This window comes from Bos mutus, chromosome 3, assembly GCF_027580195.1.
Source record: "Bos mutus isolate GX-2022 chromosome 3, NWIPB_WYAK_1.1, whole genome shotgun sequence".
Classification (NCBI taxonomy): domain Eukaryota; kingdom Metazoa; phylum Chordata; class Mammalia; order Artiodactyla; family Bovidae; genus Bos; species Bos mutus.
In genome coordinates, this window is record NC_091619.1 from 10,625,959 (window position 1) to 10,647,052 (window position 21,094).

The 21,094-nt window shown below is 37.1% G+C and overlaps 1 pseudogene; it reads left to right on the forward strand.

The window, feature by feature from the left end:
- The first annotated feature begins 4,634 nt into the window (after positions 1–4,634).
- LOC102277087 (flavin-containing monooxygenase 5-like) overlaps positions 4,635–21,094 on the forward strand; it is a 70,640-nt pseudogene continuing 54,180 nt past the window's right edge.

The window sequence follows — 21,094 nt, forward strand, 5'->3', positions numbered from 1 at the left end:
CCAAGGTTGGCCAATGTGAGTGACAGTGATTGGTTCAGAGTTAACATGTGACCAAGTGCTGGGCCAATGAAAAGCTGTGTGTGTGTGTGTGTGTGTGTGTGTGCACACCCACGGATGTGTGTGTTAGTCACTCAGTCATGTCCAACTCTTTGTGACCCCATGGACTACAGCCTGCCAGGCTCCTCTGTCCATGCAATTCTCTAGGCAAGAATACTTGAGTGGGTTGCTATTTCCTCTTCCAAATGAAGAGGCATACTTAGGATATTTGTAGAAACAGGGAGTGTCATAAAAAAAAAAAAGTAATGCTTCTTTGTTTTTAATTTAAATATATTTATTTTAATTAGAGGCTAATTACTTTACAATATTATATTGGTTTTGCCATACATCAACATGAATCCACCACGGGTGTACACGTGTTCCCAATCCTGAACCCCCCACCCACCTCCCTCCCCATACCATCCCTCTGGGTCATCCCAGTGCACCAGCCCCAAGCTTCCTATATCCTGCATCGAACCTGGACTGGTGATTCATTTCTTATATGATACTATACATGTTTCAATGCCATTCTCCCAAATCATCCCCCCTCCCTCTCCCACAGAGTCCAAAAGACTGTTCTATACATCTGTGTCTCTTTTGCTGTCTTGCATACACCAATACAGGATACTAACGCATATATATGGAATTTAGAAAGATGGTAACGATAACCCTGTATGTAGTAATGCTTCTTAAGGCCCACTTGTCTTCACACTACAGAATGTCTGGTTCTAGGTGAGTGATTACACCATCATGGTTATCTGGATCATTAAGACTCAGTTCCTCCATATATCCCTGCCATCTCTTAATATCCTCTATTTCTGTTAGGTCCATACCATTTCTGCCTTTATTGTGCCCATCTTTGCATGAAATGTTTCCTTGGTACCTGTAGTTTTCTTTAACATAGGGGAAAGATTAACTCAATTTAAATTAGCTAATTTTAAATATATATGTTTTTTATTGGAATATAATTACTTTACAATATTATTTTAGTTTCTGTTATATAACAAATTGAAGCAGCTATATGTATACATATATCTCCTCCCTCTTGAGTTTCCCTACCACATGCCCCTCCCACCCATCTAGGTCATCAGATAACACTGAGCTGAGATTTTGGGTTTAATTATGTCTCATTTATTTATTTTTGGTTTTATTTCCATTATTCTAGGAGTTTATAGAAAACAATGTTTCTGTAATTTATGACATAGAGTGTTTTGTCTATGTTTACCTCTAGGATTTTCATAGTATCTAATGTCATATTTAGGTTTTCAATCCACTTTGAGCTTATTTTTGTGTATAGTATTAAAAATGATCAAATTTCACTTGTTTTTCAGGCAGCTATCAAGTTTTCCCAGCACCATTTGTTGAAGAGACTCTCTTTCTGCCATTGTGTAGTCATATCCACTTTGTCCCTTTGCTGGATCCCCAGCTTGGGAAATCTGTTGTGGGCCCTAGAACTTTTGCAACAGTGCAAGAACTTCTTTAGTATAATTGTTCTCCAGTTTGTGGGTCACCTGCTCAGTGGCTCTATGGTGGGCCTAATGGAGACCTCCTACAAAAGGACTGATGTCACACACATTATTTTGCTGACAAAGGTCTGCATAGTCAAAGCTGTGGTTTTTCCAGTAATCATATATGGATGTGAGAGTTGGACTATAAAGAAAGCTGAGCACCCACTAATTGATGCTTTCAAACTGTGGTCCTGGAGAAGACTCTTGAGAGTCCCTTGGACTGCAAGAAGATCAAACCAGTCAATCTTAAATAAGGTCAACCCTAAATATTCATTGGAAGAACTGATGCTGAAGCTGAAGCTCCAATATTTTGGCCCCCTAATGCGAAGAACTGACTCACTGGAGAAGACTCTGATGCTGGGAAAGATTGAAGGCAGGAGGAGAAGGGGACAACAGAGAGTGAGATGGCTGGATGGCAACACCAACTCAATAGACATGAGTTTGAGCAAGCTCTGGGAGATGGTGAAAGACAGGGAAGCCTGGCATGCATCAGTCCATGGGGTTGCAAAGACTCGGACATGACTGACCAACTGAACTGAACTTTGTCATGAATTAATTAACTATAGGTGTGTGGATTTATTTCTGGGCTTCCTATCCTGTTCCACTGACCTATGTTTCTATTTTTGTGCCCACATAATACTGTTTTGATGACTATAGCTTTGAGGTATAGTCTGAAGTCAGGGAGCCTGATTCCTTCAGCTCTATGTTTTTTCTCAAGATTACTTTGGCTATTTTGGGTCTTTTGTGTCTCCACACAAATTTTAAAACGTTTTGGTCTGGTCTGTGAAAAATGACATTGGTAATTTAATAGGTATTGCATTGAATCTGTCGATTGCCTTTGGTAGTATAGTTATTTTCACAATATTGATTTTTGTAATCCATAACATGGTATATCTTCTTATATATTTGCACCTTCTTCAGTTTCTTTCATCACTGAGTACTCTTTCATCATGTACTCAGAGTACAAGTCTTTTGTCTCCTTAGGTAGGTTTATTCCTAGATATTTTACTCTTTTTTATGCAATGGTAAAAGGGATTGTTTCTTGAATTTCTCTTTATGATCTTTAGTTCAGTGTTAGTGTTCAGTAATGGAAAAGATTTCTGTGTATTTATTTTGTAGCCTGAAAATTTACCAAATTTATAGATAAGCTTTGGTAGTTTTCCGGTAGCATCTTTAGGATTTTTTTCTATGTATAGTATCATGTCACTGACAAAGCAAGTTTTACTTCTTTTCCAGTTTGAATACCTTTTTTCCTTCACTGATTGCCATAGCCAGAACTTCCACAAGTATGTCGAAGAGAAGTGGCAAAAGTGGACATTCTTGTCTTGTTCCTGATTTTAGAGGAAATATTTTCAGCTTTTCACCATTGAGCATGTTAGCTATAGGCTTGTTATATATAGCCTTAATTATGTTGATCTATGTTTCCTCCATTCCCACTTCCTGGAGAGTTTTTTTTTCATACATAGGTGATGAATTTTGTCAAAAAAATTTTCTGCATCTATTAAGAATATCATATGGTTTTATTCTCAATTTGTTGATGTGGTGTATCACACTGATTGATTTGTATATGTCAAAAAACTTTTTTTTATCCCTAGGATAAATCCCACTTGATCATGGTGCATGATCCTTTCAATGTATTATTGGATTGGCATTGCAAGTATTTTGTTAAGAATTTTGCTCCTATGTTTATCAGTGATATTGATCTATAATTTTCTTTAAGTTTTTACAAGGTTGTGAAGTGATGTACATGGTACAATGTTTGTAAATATAATGATATAGCCAAAAATTTAATCCTTGGTAATCCACAGAAAGGACATACTCTGAAACATAAATATTTATGCAGTAAATTCTTCCATACTCCATTAGAGTAAAAAAATGTATTAATTTGCATATGGAATACGATATTAACTATGTACATGTTTCTAGTCTTTAATCTTTGTCAGTTTGATTACTATGTGCTTCAGCATGTTCCTACTTGGGTTTATCCTTACTGGTACCCTCTGTGCTTGCTGGACTTGATTTTTTCCTTTCTTGTGTTATGAAACTTTCAGTTATTATCTCTTCAAATATTTTCTTCAGTCCTTTCTCTCTTCTCTTTCTGGCACCCCTGTAATGCAAATGTTGGTGTGTTTAATATCCAAGATGTTTCATATGCTGTCTTTGTTTCTTCATATATTTACATATATACATGTAAATTAGTTTATTGGCTGCATTGAGTCTTAGTTGCAACATGGTGGACTCTTCATTGCCACCCATGGCATCTCTCTAGTTGTGGCACATAGGCCTAGAGTATGCAGGCTCTCTAGTTGTTGTTCACAGGCTTAGTTGCCCTTTAGCATGTAGAATCTTCGTTTCAAAATCAGGGAATCCCTGCCCCCTGCTTTGGGAGAGGCATTCTTTACCACTGGGCCACCAGAGAAGTCCGTCTTCATTTGTTTTCATTCTTTTTTATTTAGTCTATTCTGCAGTAGTGATTTCCACCATTCTGTCTTCCAGGTCACTTATCTGTTCTTCTGCCTCAGTTATTCTGCTATTGATTCTAGTGCATTTTTCATTTCTATTATTGTGTTGTTCATCTGTTCATTCTTTAGTTCTTCTAGGTCTTCATTAAACATTTTTTTCATCTTCTCAAACTTTGTCTTGATTGTTTTTCTAAGATTGTGAATCATCTTCACTCTCATTATTCTGAATTCTTGTTTAGGGACGTTGCCTATCTACACTCCATTTAGCTGTTTTTCTGGGGTCTTGTTACTTCATCTGGGACGTAATTCTCTGCATTTTCATTTTGTCTAACTTTTTTTTCTGGAGGCTGCAGGGTTGTAATTCTTGCTTCTGCTCTCTGCCCTTTTGTGGATGAAGCTATCTATGAGACTTGTGGAAGTTTCTTGATGAGAGAGACTGATGATGGGTAAAGTGGATCTTGCTCTGGTAGGCAGAGCCTGTCCAATAAAATTTTAATACACTTGTTTACTGATATGTGGGGGCTGTGTTCCCTCCCTGTTTATTTTTTGGCTTGAGGTGACCCATCACTGGAGCCTACAAACTGTTTGATGGGGCTATTAGGGCTCACACCAATGAGTACTTCCCAGAATGGCTGCTTCTAGTGCCCTTGTCTCTGTAGTGAGCCACAGTTACCCTCCACCACTGCAGGAGACACTCCAACATCAGCAGGTAGGTTTGGTTCAGTCTCCTGTGGGGTCAATGTTCCTTTTCCATGGGTCTTGTTGCACACAAGATTTTGTTTGTGCTTTCCAAGCAAGGAGTCTCTGTTTCCCCTAGTCCTATGGAGTCCTATAATCAAATTCCATTTGCCTTTAAAGTCAGATTTTCTGGGAATTTGTATTCCTGTTACAGGACTGCCAGGATGGGAAGCCTAATGTGAGGCTCAGAACCTGCAAAACAATGGGAGTACTTCTGTGGTAAAATTGTTCTGCATTTTGTGGGTCAGCCATCTGGCAGTTATGGGATTTGACTTTATCATAATTGCACCTCTTCTACCATCTCATTGCAGCTTCTCCTTTCTCTTTGGATGTGCAGTATCTTTTTTGGTGAGTTTCAGTGTCTTCCTGTCAATGGTTGATCAACAGTTGTGAATTCAGTGTTCTTGCAAGAAGAGGTGAGCACATGCTCTTCTATTCCACCATCCTGAAACTAATTTTTAAAAGTATTTTCTTGATTGGGATATGCACATCACTATTTATAAAATAGATAGCTAATAAGATATACTGTATAGCAAAGGGAACTCTATTGAACTCAGAAATGACTTATAGGAGAAAAAAATCTAAAGAGAGTAATATATGTATAATTGATTCACTTTGCTGTACATCAGAAACTAATACAACAGTATAAATCAACTATATGCCAATAAAAATAGTATTTTACTCCCTTCCATAAAGACTTACATTCATTTTCCTGGATTAATTTTTATTCTTCAGATTTCTGAGCCATCAAGCTACTTTCAGTGATGATATACCCAGCCACATGATTTCTAGAAGAGTTCTCATGAAACCAAATGTTAGAAAGTTCACAGAGACATTGGCCAACTTTGAGGATGGTACAGGAGAGGAGATTAATATTTTTACCTTGCTACAGCATACACTTATTCTTTCCACTTTTTGGAAAATAATTCAACAGTTCTGGACAACCAGCACTCAGTGTTTAAATTTGTCTTCTCTCCTCAGCTAGAGAAACCAACACCAGCTTTCACTGACATCCTCTGGCCATTGGGAGCCACTATTCCCACATCAGAATTCCAGAGCCAATGGGCTGTATGTGTATTCAAGGGTATGTCTTGACCTTTTGCATATTTAGAAAAGAAAGGCATTCAAGTAACATTCTAAGGCATGCCATTCTGAGGCATGACAGGTGTCTTCTGCTGCAAAACATATTGTTAAACTACAGAATGTAAAATTCTGCCACTTAGGATTTTTTTACTTCATTGTTTGATAGCTATTCAATTTTTAGGACTGCTGTATGAAAATGAAGAAAAAAAATCCACTACCCTAAGATATCATCAACTGACAACTTGTTGACAAATAATTCTTTAGAGTACATAAGAAGGTACATAGTATGGGAAATGAGGGCAGTAAAAATAAGATCTCGACCTTCTACTGGAAAATACACCTGGAAAATAACCATTATCCTAATTCTCAATCTGACTAGGATCTTTCTGAAATGAGTCTAAGTTTAAGGGAGCATTGTTTGCCTGTCTTTCAAGTTCAAAATATTAAAAGGACAAACAGATCCATAGAATTATGAACTGTGAATTATGAAAATTATGGCATAGTCATAGAGTAATTGGAATATGACCACAGCACAATTAAAAGAGCAATAGCTTTGAATCCAATGAATTTGGGGTTAAAACCAGTTTTTCACATGATGACTGCATGATTGTCAAATATTACATGACCACAATTCCTTCACTTATAAAAATGGTGATACTTGCATATACTTTGCAGAGTGGTAAGAATTAACAATTAAATATATGAATTTTGTGGGCATTTTAAAAATTGAATGCATGAAAATTAGCCATTGTTGTAATTCTTTGTTATTATTCTTTATTATATCATTAATTCTAAAACTGAGACTAGAGGAAGACAGATTCAAACTTACCTTAATGAAATTATGTCAATCACATTGTAATAATTCTACTCCTTTAAAAATTTCCCATATGTTCCTGGAACACTCTGTTTCTCAAAATGTAGGATGTCATTCATCAAAGAAGTAAAGAATTATGGGAAAGTGTTTTCCAAGAGTTAAGATGGAAAATAAGAAGAACTCTCTATCCAATAAAAACAATCAGAAGACATTTAGTCACAACTAGTAGCTATAATATGTACTAGAAAACTAATGATAACATAAATGAATAACTGTAACTCACTATTAAGGGAGAGCCAAAGTGAATACTCTGGTAATGGGACTACACACACACAACTTGTGTCTTGTCATTGGATGCAACTCCCTTTAGTCCATCCTTCTTTGAAGACTCTGAGGTCTGCTAGTCAAGATGTGAGCTCATTAAAGACATATTTTTGCATCTGTAAGGCATGTACACCTGATGAAACAGTGAACGGAGGGCATTCCAGAGCAACTCCTGAATCCATCTCCCCCACTCCTATACTATCTCACTCACAATGTTCTCTAACAGAGGGACTCTCATATTACACATTCTTCCTGAAACCACATCTTTTCAATAAGAAAACCATGTTCACGTTTGAAATTTCTTCCCTAGGATTGAACAAATTATCTTCAGTGAGTGGCAAGATGGCTGACATAAGAAAAAAGAGGGAAAAAATTGAAAACGGGTAAGAAACTTGCTTCTTGATAAAATTCAATTGAAAATGTTTACATGAAGCTGTATGTCTTTCAAGTATTCTTTATATTTTTCTCATGACAGAATCTGAGTCTATTTTCCTAGATAAGATTTAAAATTATCAACTTTTTAATGTCCTCTTAACCAAGCATAAATATCATTATGGGATATTTAAGGAATGGAATATAATAAAGAATGGTCCAACTTTTTTAGGAATCTTGTTTAAAATTTATGGAACACTAAATATAGCATACAGTTATAAATTTACGTCATACCATAGCCTTAGAGGGGTTTCCCTCATGGCTTAGCTGGTAAAGAATCTGCGTGCAATGCAGGAGATCCGGATTTGATTCCTGAGTCAAGAAGATCCCCTGGAGAAGGGAATGGCAATCCACTCCAGTATTTTTGCCTGGAGAATTCCATGGACAGAGGAGCCTGGTGGATTACAGACCATGGGGTCACAAGGAGTCCGACATGACTAACACTTTCACTTTCACGGCCTTAGTGATGTAAAGCATTTGAAAATGTATGATTCTTTTAATGTGTTGAAAGATAAAAACAATGTGCAAAATGAGATAGAAAATCATTACAGACTCAAATTAAATTCTAATGTGAAGTCAGAAGTTTGTGGGTTGCACCAAATCTTCTTAATGGAAGACTATTCTCAACCATTAAGGTTGGGGATATACTCTATTTCTATTCAGCAAATATCTATTGAGAATCTACAATGTGAAAGTCATGGCATACGATCTAGGAGTAGAAGTCTTTACCTAAGAACAAGCAGTTATCCAGTAAATTGGTTTAAGAAAATGGACCAAGAATTGCATTTCAGCTGTATTTAAAATCAAATTAATGTCACATATAGCTAAATAACTGGCCTGTACAATTCATATATCATATTCCTCACCACCAATTTACCAAAATGAGACTATAACCTAATTGAGAACTAAATTCAATACCCAAGCACAGAATTGAGGAAAAGAATGCATTACTAAGACAAAAACTTTTCTGAAACCCACCCATTACTATCTGAGAGACTTGGAAGGATTTGATGGGGAAAAACACACTACATGATATTTTGTTAGAACCACTGAGACTATGGTCAATGAAAGCAAGAAAACTCATTTATCTCTCACTCTTTGGAGAAATCATTAACCAATGTTCACAGGAAGTTGTGCTTGATGAGATGGAGGTTCTGATTTTTTTCCCCTTTCTGGTTTCAGATTTCTGAACAATTCCCATAATACACTCATAATGTAGTATGTGGATTTCATGGATCAAATTACCTCTGAAATAGGTGTGAAACCCAACTTGTTCTCACTTTTTCCATGGTATCCAAAGCTGGCTCTGGAAGTTTTCCTTGGGTCATGCATGCCTTACCAATACTTCCTACAAGGGCCAGGGAAGTGGGCTGGGGCCAGAGGAGACATCCTGACTCAGAGAGAACAGATTAAGCCCCTGAGGACTTGCATGCTTACCTGTGACAAGGCTCCATACTCTGTGTTATTATGGCTTAAAGTATCTGTGTAATCCTTCTTCTCTTTGTTCTCACTTTAGTCATTATTAAAGGATAATCCATCATTACTGTATTAACTAAATTACAGGCTCACTGTGACACACACTAATTGAGACCCTGGGCAAGTACAAGTGTTTAACCCTTAATTCAGACTAGACCACTGCTGTTAATTGTCTAATAATTCCAAAATTACTTGTACATGAGTATTATGGGAAAATTGGATATTTCAAAAGTCCAAAGAGCCAGAGTAACAAGTTGATTGAAATTCAACCTCAAAATTGAAGATTTTAAATGAAATGGTGTATATTAAAGCTTGCTCTGGAAAAGTATATTGAATTTCTATAATATGAGAAATGTTCTAAGTTACCAAGTTCTCCTAGCCTCCTTTTACATGATTGGCAAATTCTTTGTTTTGTATGTAAAACACAGGCTAAGAAAAAGTATCTCTTCAATGTTTAAAAAAGTTAACAATGAACAAATATCTTGTCACTAAGGTCTCATTCTATAGAGTCAAAGTAACAGGTTATTTCAGGGATTATTGAGGGTATTTTCAGGATATCAAGTGTTCCAAGGAGAGAAAAAGAGGGACTAATAGAAGTCAGGAAATATACGTAGTTTTGTCTTCTACTCATACTATCAAAAATCTATGAATAGGAATTCACTGGTTTTCTAGTGGTTAGGATTTCTCGCTTCCAATGGTCAGGGAAATAAGATCTGCATGGCCAAAAAAAGAAGAAAAATACATGAACAAATTCTCTTGTAAACATACAAACTTCTGGGGAAAAAAAAACACTGAGGAAAATACAAAGGAGAAATAGAGAAATGCAAATATTTACAACATTTAAACAGCCTTTTACATTTAATCAGAGAGATGAAATATTTTAATGTCTGGATCAATAACTCATCACAGGCTATGTCTGAGCTGAGTCTTGATATTCTGTAAAGCAGATTTTCCCCTTAGCTTTACTGAGCTGTGGTTGAAAAATAAAGAACTGTAAATATAAAGTGTACAATGTGATATTTTAATATATACACACATAGTGAAATGATTACCACAATCAAGCTAAGTAATATACTAATTACCTCATAGTCACCTTTGTGTGTGTGTGTGTGTGTGTGTGTGTGTGTGTGTATGGTGAGAACACATAAAATATCACATTTAGGCAAATATCAAGTATACAATATTATATTATTAACTATAGACACTGTACTGTACATTAGGTATCCAGAACTTATTCATTTTTAACTGAATGTCTCTTCCCTTTGCCCATGATCTCCCCAGACCCTGTTTTCCCACCAGACCCTGTTTCTAAGAGTCAAACTTTGCGAAATTTCACATATAGGTAAAACCACGCAGTATTTGCCTTTCCACATTGGGCTTACTTCACTTAGCATAAGGTCCTCCAGTTTCATCTATTATACTGAAAAGGCAGGAAATCCTTCACTTTAAAGACTGAATAAAACTCCATTATGTATATCTATCACATTTTCTTTTTCTCTTTATCCTCTGATGGACACTTATATTGCTTCCATATCTTGAGATTAACACTGCTTTGAATTTGGGACTGCAAATATCTCCTGCTATCATTTCCTTTGAATATATACCCACAAGAGGGATTGCTAGACTATACCATAGTTCAAATTTTAATTTATTTTGAGAAACCAACATTCTATTTCCCTAAGTGGCTGTTGTGTTCAGTTGCTCAATCATGTCCAACTTTTTGTGACCCCATGGACTGCAGCATGCCAGGTTTCCCTGTCCTTCACCATCTCCCAAACTTTGCTCAAACTCATGTCCATTGAGTTGGTGATGCCATCCAGCCATCTCATCCTCTGTCATCCCCTTCTCTTCCTGCCTTCAATCTTTCCCAGCATCAGGGTCTTTTTCAGTGAGTCAGCTCTTTGCATCAGGTGGCCAAAGTATTGCAGCTTCAGCTTCAACATCAATCCTTCCAATGAATATTCAGGGCTAATTTCTCTTACGATTGACTGGTTTGATCTCCTTGCAATCCAAGCTACTCTCAAGAGTCTTCTACAGCACCGCAGTTCGAAACTATCAATTGTTGGGCACTCAGCTTTCTTGGGAAGATCTCCTGGAGAAGGAAATGGCAACCCACTCCAGTATTCTTGCCTGGAAAATACCATGGACGGAGGAGCCTGGTAGGCTACAGTCCATGTGGGGTCGCAAAGAGTCGGATACGACTGAGCAACTTCACTTCCAGCTTTCTTTACAGTCCAATTATCATATCTGTACATGACTCCTGGAAAAATCATAGTTTTGACTATATGGACCTTTGCCAGCAAAGTAATGTCTCTGGTTTTTAATATGCTATCTAGGTTTGTCATAGCTTTTCTTCCAAGGAGAAAGCATCTTTTAATTTCATGGCTGCAGTCAACATCTGTAGTGATTTTAGAGTCCAAGAAAATAAAGTCTCTCACTGTTTCCATTGTTTCCCCATCTATTTGCCATGAAGTGATGGGACCAGATACCATAATCTTAGTTTTTTGAATGTTGGGTTTTAAGCCACTTGTTCACTCTCCTCTCTCACTTTCACCAAGAGGCTTTTTATTTCCTCTTTACTTTCTGCCATATCAATGCTGTCATTTGCATATCTGAAGTTATTGATATTTCTCCTGGCTATCTTGATTCCAGCTTGTGCTTCATCCAGCTGGTGTTTCACATGATGTACCCTGCATATAATTTAAATAAACAGGGTGACAATATATAGCCTTAATGTACTCCTTTCTGAATTTGGAACCAGTCAGTTGTTCCATGTCCAGTTCTAACTGTTGCTTCTTGACCTGCATACAGGTTTCTCAGGAGGCAGATAAGGCAGTCTGGTGCTCCCATTATTTTAAGAATTTTCCACAGTTCGTTGTGATCCATACAGTCAAATACTTTAGTGTAGTCAATGAAGCAGAAGTAGATTTTTTCTGGAATTCTCTCACTTTTTCTATGATCCAATGGATGTTGGCAATTTCCCTCAACAGTGTACAAGGACTCCATTTTTTCTCCATATCTTCACTAATACCTATTTTTGACTTGTTTATAATTGGCATCTTAACATGTGTGAAGTGATACCTCATTTTATGCTTGCTTTCTCTAGTGTTTAGTGTTGTTGAGCATCTCTTCATGCACCTGTTGGGCATTTATGAATTCTTTGGGAAAATTTCTAATCAAGCCCTTTGCCCATTTTTAAATAAGTTTTTTCTGTTAAGCTGTGTGATTTCCAGATATATTTTGGACATTAATCACTAACTGAAAATTTGGTTTGCAAATATTTTCTCACATTCAGTTAAGTTGTCTCAATTTTGTTGATTGTGCCATTTTCTGCATATAAAAATTTTAGTTTTATATAGTGCTACCTTTTACTTTTGCTTTTACTGCCTGTGTTTTTTGTGTCATATGCAAAACATAATTGCCAATACTGACGTCAAGGAACTTATTCCCTATGTTTTCCTCTACGACTTTAATGGTTTCAGATCTCACATTTCAGTCTTAAACACACTTGAGTTGATTTTTGCATGTGACATAGGACTACAGTACACTTTCAGCCTTTTGCATGGGCTTATCCAGTTTTCCCAGTACCATTTACTGAAAAGATTATCCTTTCCCCATTGTGTATTCTTGGTATTTCTGTCAAAAGGATTATTTGACTATATACACTTGAGGTTATTTCTGTACTATATCTTCCAGTTAGTATGTGTGTAAGTTTTTATACTGTACCATACTATTTCCATTATGAGAGTTTTATAATATATTTTTACATCAGGGAGTATGATGTCTCCTGTTTTGTTCTTCTAACTTGAGATTGCTTTAGCTTCTTTGTGGTTCCATACAAATTTCAGGGTGGTATTTCCATTTCTCTAAAAAATGCCATTGGAATTTTTATAAATATTGCATTGAATTTGTAGATTGTTTTAGGTATCATGATTTTGATATTTAGTCCAAGTCATGAACATAGGATATCTTTCTATTTATGTGTGTCTTCTTCAATTTCTGCCCTCAAAGGTTATTGGGTTTTAGTGTACAGATCTTTCATTTCCATGGCTAACTTTATTCCTCAGTTTTATTCTTGTTGATGCTATTGTAAATTAGATTTTTTTCTTAATTTCTTTTCAGATAGTTTGTTGTTAGTGTACAGAAATGAAACCGATTTTGTTGATTTTTTAAATTTATTTTTAATTGGAGAATGATTGCTCAATAATGTTGTGTTAGTTTCTGCTGTATAGTGTGTGTGTGTGTGTGTGTGTGTGTGTGTGTGTTAGTCACTCGGTCATGTCCAATCTCTGTGACCCAATGGGCTGTAGCCCACCAGGCTCCTTGTCCAAGGGATTCTCCAGGCAAGAATACTGCGGTGGTTTGCAATTTCCCTCTCTAGCTGTGCATTCAGTTCAGTTCAGTTCAGTCACTCAGTCGTGTCCGACTCTTTGCAACCCCATGAATCGCAGCACGCCAGGCCTCCCCTTCCATCACCAACTCCCGGAGTTCACTCAGACTCACGTCCATCGAGTCAGTGATGCCATCCAGCCATCTCATCCTCTGTCGTCCCCTTCTCCTCCTGCCCCCAATCCCTCCCAGCATCAGAGTCTTTCCCAATGAGTTAACTCTTCGCAAGAGGTGGCCAAAGTACTGGAGTTTCAGCTTTAGCATCATTCCTTCCAAAGAAATCCCAGGGGTGATCTCCTTCAGAATGGACTGGTTGGATCTCCTTGCAGTCCAAGGGACTCTCAAGAGTCTTCTCCAACACCACAGTTCAAAAGCATCAATTCTTCGGTGCTCAGCCTTCTTCACAGTCCAACTCTCACATCCATACATGACCACTGGAAAAACCATAGCCTTGACTAGACGGACCTTTGTTGGCAAAGGAATGTCTCTGCTTTTCAATATGCTATCTAGGTTGGTCATAACTTTTCTTCCAAGGAGTAAGCGTCTTTTAATTTCATGGCTGTAATCACCATCTGCAGTGATTTTGGAGTGCCCAAAAATAAAGACTGACACTGTTTCCACTGTTTCCCCATCTATTTCCCATGAAGTGATGGGACCAGATGCCATGATCTTCATTTTCTGAATGTTGAGTTTTAAGCCAACTTTTTCACTTTCCTCTTTCACCTTCATCAAGAGGCTTTTTAGTTCCTCTTCTCTTTCTGCCATAAGGGTGGTGTCATCTGCATATCTGAGGTTATTGATATTTCTCCCAGCAATCTTGATTCCAGCTTGTGCTTCTTCCAGCCCAGCATTTCTCATGATGTACTCTGCATATAAGTTAAATAAGCAGGGTGACAATATACAGCCTTGATGTACTCCTTTTCCTATTTGGAACCAGTCTGTTGTTCCATGTCCAGTTCTAACTGTTGCTTCCTGACCTGCATATAGGTTTCTCATGAATCAAATATAAGTATACATACACTCTCTCTTGCGCCTCTCTCCCACCCTGCCATCCCACCTCTCTAGGACATCACAGAGCAGTGAGCTGAACTTCCTGTGCTATACAGGAAGTGCTATCTATTTACATGTGTTAGTATATATGTGTGTGTGTGTGTGTGTGTGTGTGTGTGAATACTGCTCTCAATTCATCCCACTCTCTCCTTCCCCTGCTATGTCCACAAGTTCATTCTCTATGTCTAGTGTCTATCCCTGCCCTGGAAATAGGTTCATCAGTACCATTTCTCTAAATTCCACATATGTGTGTGTGTGTGTGTGTGTGTGTTCACATACGATATTTTTCTCTTTCTGACTCACTTCACTCTGTATGACAGCCTCGAGGTTCATCCACCTCGCTACAACTGACTCAAGTTTTGTTCCTTTTTATGGCTGAGTAATACCACAACTCCTGAATAGTACCACAACTTCTTAATCTGTTCATTTATTGATAAACATCTAGGTTGTTTCCATTCCTTGGCTATTGTAAATAATGCTGTAATGAACATCGAGGTACATGTGTCTGAATTATGGTTTTCTCAGGATGTATACCCTGTAGTGGGGTTGGTGTGTCATATGTTAGGTTTACTCTTAGCTTTAAAACAAACCTCCATGCTGTTCTCCATAGTGACTGTATCAATTTACATTTCCACCAAAAGTGCAAAAGGATTCCCTTTTCTCCATATTCTCTGCAGCATCTATTGTTTATAGATTTTTCAATGATGGCCATTCTGACCAGTGTGAGGTGATACCTCAATTCAGTTTTGGTATGCATTTCTTTTTAAATGAACAATATTGAACATGTGCTTGTTGGCCATCTGTATGTCTTCTTTGAAGAAGTGTCTGTTTAGGTATTCTGCCCATTTTTTGAGTGGGTTGTCTTACTGATGTAGAGCTGCATGAACTGCTTGTATATTTTGGATAGTAATCCTTTGCAGTTGTTTTGTTTTCAATTATTTTCTTCCATTCTAAGAGGTGTCTTTTCATTTTGCTTATAGTTTACTATGAAAAAGCTTTTAAGTTTAATTAGGTTTTTTTTTTTTAATTTTTGTTTTTATTTTCATTACTGTATGAGGTGGGTCAAAGAGGTTCGCTCTAATTTATTTCAAAGAGTTTTCTGCCTGTGCTTTTCTTTAAGCATTTTATACTTTCCGGCCTTACATTTAGATCTTTAATCCATTTTGAGTTTATTTTTGTGTATAGTATTAGGAAGTGTTCTAATTTAATTTTTGGCATGAAGCTGTCTAGTTTTTGTGTGTTGATTTTGAATCTACAACCTTACCAAATTCATTTATTAGCTCTAAGAGTTTCTGGTAGAGTCTTTAGAGTTTTCTATATATAAGAGTGGACTTCCCTGGTAAAAGAATCCACCTGCCAATGCAGGAGATGCAGGTCTGATTCCTGGGTCAGGAAGACCCTGGAGAAGGAAATGGCAACCCACTCTGATATTCTTGTCTGGGAAATCCCATGGACAGAGGAGCCTGGCATCCATGGGATCACACAGAGTCAGAAACAATTTAGTGGCTAAACAACAACAATACTTTAGGTAGAGGTTTATTTAATTTCCCAAATCACAATTCTTCATTTAGAATCAATAAAGGTTAAATAATAGTCTTTCTTTCTTTCTAAAGCCATTTTTCAACCTCTAGCTTCCTTTTTTTTCAGAAAAAGATTTAGCAAACCCAGCAACACAAGACATTAGTTACCATGTTTGACAATACAGAGATGACTTTTGTTTAAACATATGAAGAATTATAGAAACTTTGTAAAGCATGCATTTATAACATACACAAGAAATTTAACAACTTTATTAAACCAAAATGTTTTGGTATTCCCATCTCTTCAAGAATTTTCTAGTTTGTTGTAATACACACAGCCAAAGGCTTTAGTGTAGTCACTGAAGCAGAAATAGATGTTTTTTTCTGGAATTTGCTTGCTTCTCTATGATCCAACGATTATTGCCATCTTTGATTCCTCTGCCTTTTCTAAACCTAGCTTGTCACATCTGGAAGTTCTAAGTTCACATACTGCTGAAGCCTAGCTTGAAGGATTTTTAGCTTAACCTTACTAGCATGGAAAATAAGCACAATTGTATAGTAGTTTGTACATTCTTTGGCACTACACTTCTTTGGAATTGGAATGCATTAGACATTGCAAGTAAACTTATCAGTTTATTTAAAATTTACACTTTTAAATGACTTTTTTTCTTTTCTCCTTTTCTTCCCCTTGGCTTTTAGTTTTTTTTTGTTTGTTTGTTTTTTTAATTTTAATTGGAGGTCAACTACTTTACAATATTGCATTGGCTTTGCCATACATCAACATGAATCCACCACAGGTATACATGTGTTCCCCATTCTGAACCCCTCCTCCTCCTCCTCCCCCTACCATCCCTCTGGGTCGTCTCAGTGCACCAGCCCCAAGCATCCAGTATCATGCATCAAACCTGGACTGGTGATTCATTTCATATATGGCTTTTACTTATTAACCCAAGCCTGATATCCCAAGTAATATGAGTTATGTTTGTGTGTCAAGGACATAGTAGAGTTAACTTCAAGTTTTCTCCTAAACATATTTTTGGTCTCTCCAGCTCAAAATTTTGGGGGGGAAAGTATTTTATTAAGGAAACTTTCACTGCATGTGCCAAAAGAACCAGTTTTAGAATTTCAAAAAGTTTCATCTTAAACAATTTTTTCTAGAGTCTTAAAAATGCTGTTGCCATGAATTGGTTAATTTTTCTTTCTCCTTAGTTGTAATGTCATAACAAATGTTTTCTTAATGAATAGAACCTGAATTTCACAATTTACAAAATGCAACAAGAATATCAATCACACAGATGGAATACACATTCACACACTGAAACACAAATCTGTCCCAAATCTTTTGAGAGGATGACAGATGCAGAGTCCCCAAAAAAACATTTCTCCAACACATTCATCAATGGTAAACACATGGCAGAATCAATTAGCAAAATGCCCAAGAGACACTCAGTGCTCACAAATGACCCTCTAGGGTAGACAGAGATAAGACTTAATTGGTAAATACCCAAATACCAATCATTGCCTACAAAATGATCCTTAGCATCAGCCACATGTTCCTTCCAGTTGGCAAAATACCCAAATAATACGTGGTGCTCAAAAGGGACATTTGCTTGAGTGCCCACTGGTGGATTTACTCAGTCCTGGGACTCACCAGCTGATGCAGGTGTACATTTCCATTCCACCAAGGAAAAACATAGGTTAGCAGCCAGTGCCAAGTAGGGGAGAAACAGGGATAATCCTAGAGACAAGTGGCTTTGGCAGGTTGCCACTTAAAGGCCAATAAAGAGGCCAGGTTGGTGAAAAAGAAAGTTTGTTTTATTTTGGATATCAGCAACTGGGGATGGGGAAGGCAGGTTTCCATCCAAACACCAACTCCCCCACCCCCACTGATAATTAGTGGACAAGAGCTTTCATAAATGGATGGAGGGGCTATATGCAGAAACAGTGCAGTCAGCTCTAACAGTCATTTTGAAATAGGTCATCGATGGTCTAATCAGTTTCATCTTGATTGTTTGAAGTACAGTTAACCTTCAGTCCCTAGAGGTAGTTTGTTCCCATTTCCTTGAGGCAACTTATGTCAGGGCTACAATCTGGTCATCATGTAGTAAACTTCTTCCACCTTCCTCCACTTTGTAGGGGCTTCAGTATTTATAAGACAGCTCATGGGATACGTCTCATGATATTATCTAAAGTCCTTGAGAAGGGACTAAAGGTTCTCGACTGTACTTAATGACCAAACTATTATTATGTGGTTTTCTTTGACTGTTCCTTTGCTTCTGCATTTTCTCATTTCTCTGATTAAACATTTGTTGGCTGAAATTTATTCACCAAGGCTAACTGGGGAAATGGGGTGGGGTGAGGGGACCATAAAATTCTATTCTGCTTCAGTGTTTCTCAGAAAAATCTGATCCTGTCAAGATTCTGTAAGTTCAATAGCTTGTAGGTGATACCACCAAGTGGAATCTGTTTTAAGTCCAAGGCACTGTAATCTGAGACTTGATTTCTGTCTTATTTTGATCCTCTTGTGATCCAATATTTCTTCTTCTCCACCTAGTGTTAAGCTCCTGACCTCTCATCTTTATTCCATTTTTAAATTTTATTTAATTATTTATATTAATTATTTAATATATTTATTGGCTGCATTGAGTCTGTAACCTGGTAACTTCCTTCTGATTTCTTAATGGGCTTTCTGCTTCAATTTTCTGTTCCCCACAGACTGTATCTGACTTGATTAAACACAGTTATTCAACATACACACACACACAACTTTTTCTGTAAACAAATATCTTTCAAGGACAAAACACTGAGCCTTGTACAAAATGGGAAGAAACAAAGATACTTTGCGTTGATTTTAAAATAAAATATCTGATTCTATTCCATAAAATATGTTGTTTTTATATAAGTGGCTTAGTGTTTGTCGCTCAGTCATGTCCAATTCTTTGTGACTTCATAAATTGTAGCCCGCCAGGTTACTCTGTTCATGGGATTCTCCAAACAAGAGTTTGAACTTGTTTGAACAAACAAATAGAATGGTTTGCCATTCCCTCCTCTGGGAAATCTTCCCCATCCAGGGATAGAACCTGGGTCTTCTGCATTGCAGACAGATTCTTTACCATATGAGCCAGCAGAGAAACCCTTTCTTATATTATGTAAACTCTATTCAGGGCTTTCCAGGTGGCTCAGAGGGTAAGGAATCTAAGGAGATGCAGGCAGACTATTCAAGTTATAAAATTGTTTTATATGATTCCGAAAAATTTTTCCTCTTCATATTACCATCACCTTAAAATATTTAATTAATATAATAATCTGGCACCTCTGTAAATTTGGGCATTGCATATTATATTCAAGTAAATAATCAGAGGGAAAGTTAGCAGGGAGAAAAATTGTCTAGGTGTCACTGAAGAGACTTTCACATGACATTACAGGTGACCATGGTACAGGCATTCAAATAATGCATTATTCAATCTACAGAGGTCCTTTTAAAAGGATAAATGAAACATGACTGAATTAAATATACTGGATCTTGAGGATATTATATTAAGTGAAATAAGTCACAGAAAGAAAAGTAAATACTGTGTGATCTGTTATATGTGGAATCTTTTTTTTTTTTTAAGCATACAGAGAACAGGTTGGTGGTGGCTAGAGGCAGAGGGTAGGAGGTGAGTGAAATGAATGAAGAGGATGAAAAGATAAAAACTTCCAGTTATAAAATAAAGTCCTGTGGATGTAGTGTACAGCATGGTGACTATGGTTAATAATACTGTGTTGTATATTTGAAAGTTAAAAGAGTAGATCTTAAAAGTCTTTATCTTAAGAAAAAAATTTATAATTATGTGTGGTAATAGATGTTAACTACACTTGCTGTGGTGATAATTTTGCAATATATACAAATATTGAAACTTTATGTTTTACACCTGAAGCTAATATGTCATGTGTCAATTATAATTCATTTTTAAAAGAGTTAAACCTAAAAAGAAATCTGAAGCTACAATTACTAGTTTTTTCCAAGGACTATGCTAGTGAAAGATTGTTTTAGTGGGTAGACCCACTTTAAAAAGTACATTTTTTCATTGACATGATAAATTGTATTTATTTATACTTCTTAATGAAGAAATAAAAATTTAAAGAAAGATTGCTGAACTCAGAAATTCTGATAAAGTCTAATTTTATGAGTATTTCTTCCACAATGCAAATTCTGCAAACATTGGGATTTTTATCTTCTGTTTTATTTTCTTTCTTGCTTTGAATTCTTCATTTGTTTTTGTGTCTTTGTTGGTACCTAGCAGATTTCCATACATAGAGGGAACTCCATAAGTTGTGAATGAAGGGGTTACAGAAATAATGAGAGAGAGATACTCTGAGGAGAAGACAAAACTGAGTGGAGTGAACCTTTCCAGCTTCAACTTAGCCCTGGATTGGATACAGATGACAGTGGCAATGTCATCTTCACCTGTTTCCATCTTTACAAATAAGATCAGTGCATGCGTGCTAAATTGCTTCAGTCATGTCTGACTGTAGCCTGCCAGTCTCCTCTGTTCAAGGGATTCTCTAGGCTAAAATACTGGAGAATGGATCGGATACTGGAGTGGATTGCCTCGCCCTCCTCCAGGGATCTTCCCTACCAAAGGATCAAACCCACATTTCTTGTGTCTCCTGCATTGGCAGGTGGGGTCTTTACCACTAGCACCACCTGGGAAGCCCAATGAGATCAGAATGACTCTTAAAGAATTGTCTCAAACAAACTGTACATATAATTAAAAAGCAAATGGTGAGAATGAGATGGTAAGATGATGGGTGGACGTGGCAGTTGGCACTCAGGAGCTGAGGTAGACAAGGTGCCCATTGGGCCCTTAAGCAGCCAGGAACTTGGGGAATCCCCCTGCTGAAGTCTCTAAGGGCAGTCCACTGCCGGAGGCAGGTCATGGGGGGCTGACCGCTACTCTGTTCTTGGAAGGAGTAGCTGCTTCATTTATAGAACACAACAGCTTTGAAGAGTGAAGCAGGAAGTGAGCCATTTCTGAGCTACAAAAACTAGTTTCTAAACAGAGATCAAACCTGAGCCTTTGGAGTGGGAGCACTGACTCCAAGACCATAGACTACCACAAAACTAACCCATGGGAGTATCAAATAGTGAGAACTCCCACAAAAGAAACCACTTGAATACTGGTTGGCATCACCCAACCAGTAGTATCACCCTGTGCAGGATGCCTCATCCAAACAAGAAACAAAACAAAAATAAAACCTAATCATCAACACACAGGA